The sequence below is a fragment of the Montipora capricornis genome, chromosome 2, assembly GCF_036669925.1.
Source record: "Montipora capricornis isolate CH-2021 chromosome 2, ASM3666992v2, whole genome shotgun sequence".
Lineage (NCBI taxonomy): Eukaryota > Metazoa > Cnidaria > Anthozoa > Scleractinia > Acroporidae > Montipora > Montipora capricornis.
Genome location: NC_090884.1, coordinates 57,102,510 through 57,105,433, shown reverse-complemented (window position 1 = coordinate 57,105,433; position 2,924 = coordinate 57,102,510).

Sequence of the window (2,924 nt, the reverse complement as noted above, 5' to 3'; positions counted from 1 at the left end):
CACAGCTCCCCCCGGTTTTGAGGTGAGACAACCTAACCCCCTGAAGTTGTTGCGGAATTGGATTGCGCGTCTGGTGATACCATTGCTTACTCTCTAGCACGCCCAGGGGAGGCCCTGCATATGTGAGAAAAATGGGTTTTTTGGCCAGAGCTCCCCCCGGTTTTGAGATGAGACAACCTAACCCCCAGAAGTTGTTGCGGAATTCTATTGCGCATCCTGTGATACCATTGGTTACTCTCTAGCACGCCCAGGGGAGGCCCTGCATATGTGAGAAAAACATGTTTTTTGGCCATAGCTCCCCCCTGTTTTGAGGTGAGACAACCTAACCCCCAGAAGTTGTTGCGGAATTGGATCGCGCATCTGGTGATACCATTGGTTAGTCTCTACCACGCCCAGGGAAGGCCCTGCATATGTGAGAAAAACAGGTTTTTTGGCCATAGCTCCCCCCGGTTTTGAGGTGAGACAACCTAACCCCCAGAAGGTGTTGCGGAATTGGATCGCGCATCTGGTGATACCATTGGTTAGTCTATAGCACGCCCAGGGAAGGCTCTGCATATGTGAGAAAAACAGGTTTTTTGGCCATATCCTCCCCCCCGGAAACAGGTACCCCCCTGAAACCAAGTTAGAACGAATCAGCATGCAACGCCGCATCCTGTGGTATCCTTGGTTAGGCTCTAGAACCTTAAGGCGCGTCTGGCAACACTGGGGGCGAAACGACTTTCAGCTCGTAACTCTTTTGCATTTTAAGCAACCCCCCCGGGACGTCGTCGCAACCCCCCCCCGGGAATCCCTAAAAAGGGGCGGGATCAGGGATCAGTTGATGGATCACCGCCCTGGAAATTGAAATCACAACGCGTGGGATCGGGATCAACATTGTTCTTCATGGAATCAGGGATCAGGGATCAATTTTTGCGGGTTTAGGGATCACAATTCTCATCGTTTTGAGGTTCACGGATCAAAATTTGGGGTAACAATATGGGATCAGTTACGAAAAAATATATCTCGTTACGACCCTGAAATATGTACCTTAATTTCAGAAACCTAATCTTAGATTAGCTCAGGATTCTGTGATACAAGGGTTGTTTGAGGTTTTCAAAAAGAGCAGGGATTGTTGTAGATTCCCCCAGCAGTGGAAGGAATCCTTAGTTACTGCTCTTTTTAAAAAAGGGAGTAAATTGGATCCTAATAATTATAGACCTATATCTTTGCTTAGTGTCCCAGGAAAACTGCTTGAAAGGGTTGTATGTAAGTCCTTTGATGATCATATTTTATCTAATAGTATTTTAACTAATAAGCAATGGGGCTTTAGAAAAGGTTATTCAACTGAAAGTCTTCTGCTACATCTTACTGAAGCTTGGAGAGAGGCTTTAGATGGAGGTCGCAAGGTTGGAGTGTTATTCATTGATTTCCGTAAGGCTTTTGATTGTGTAAATCACACTATCCTTGTTGAAAAACTTAAAGGAATTGGAGTTATGGGTAGTATGTGGAATTGGATCAATGATTACCTCTCCAACCGTGTGCAAAGGACTCAAGTTAATGGTATAAGATCGGATTTAAGACCTGTTAAAGTTGGAGTACCCCAAGGGTCCTTATTAGGTCCCAGACTCTTTGCATTACCAGATCATGTTAACAGAGAGGCGTTATATATGTATGCGGACGATACAACAATTTTTGTAATAGGTGACACTGTTGATGAGATCGTTCTTGTTTTACAAGAGGTTCTTGACCAGGTGTATACCTGGTGCCTTATGAATAGACTGATTATTCACGAGGGTAAATCTGAGGCAATGATTTTGAGCATTAATCCCTTCATTGGTCCTTTGAAACCTCTGAAGTTGGGTGAGGATTTTATTCAGTACATATCCTCTACTGCTTGTCTCGGGGTTACCATCGATGATAAACTGTCTTGGTCTCAGCATATTAAATCAATTTGTGTGTCATTCAATAGTAAAGTCAAAATGCTGAGACGTATAAGTTTTTTACCCAAATCTATGCTAGAAACTCTGTACTTTAAGACTGTAATCCCAAGTGTCCTCTATGGGGTTGTGGTTTGGGGCTCTGGCTCCAAATTTAAAGAATTAGAATGGATACATATTAGAGCTGCTAGACTAATTCATAAGTTGCCAAAGGGCATGACTGATGAAGATATTTTAGCAAGAGCAGGGTGGATGCCTCTTGAATATTTTTATAAATTTCGTATTTTAATGATTACTCATAAGGCTTTTTGTAATTTAGGTTTAGAGGAAATAAATTCATTAGTTGTTAGGACCTGTAAGAGCTATAATCTTAGGAAATCTTTAAATATTTTAGTTAATAGACCAAACACTGAGCTCGGTCGTAATTCCTTTGTACACAGGACTGCAATCGCCTGGAATTCCCTGTCTGATAGTGTAAGATCTTTTTCTAATCAAACAGGCTTTAAAAATGGACTGAAGCAGTTAAAACATACTGTTATGAATATCACTTTTGAAAAAGACAGCTCAGTAGTTTATAATAAGCATGCCGATTTTTATTATTATTAATACATATTTTATGCTTTATTTATTTTTAGCGATTATTTATCTTATTTATCTAAAGTATAATCACTACCATATGTATGTATTGTTAATTTTATTACAGTAGGTCCACATCAGCTGTAAAGTTGCTTTTTTTCCTCTTGACCTGCTTTACTAAATAAAGTTATGTATGTATGTATGTATGTATGTATGTACCCATTGGTTCATTATTTGTGCAATAATAAAGAATCGGAAGTTCACTGTTTTCTTTTTCAAGTATATTCGTCGTGGAAACCAGGCTAAAAAAAAAAAAAAAAGAGAGTTCCCTGCCGGAACTTCTTAAGATAGGAGAATTCAGGCGCTGAAGCGACCATCAATATCAAATACACAAAAGTGCTTGTGGTTCGGAAGACTTCCAACCCCCAAAAA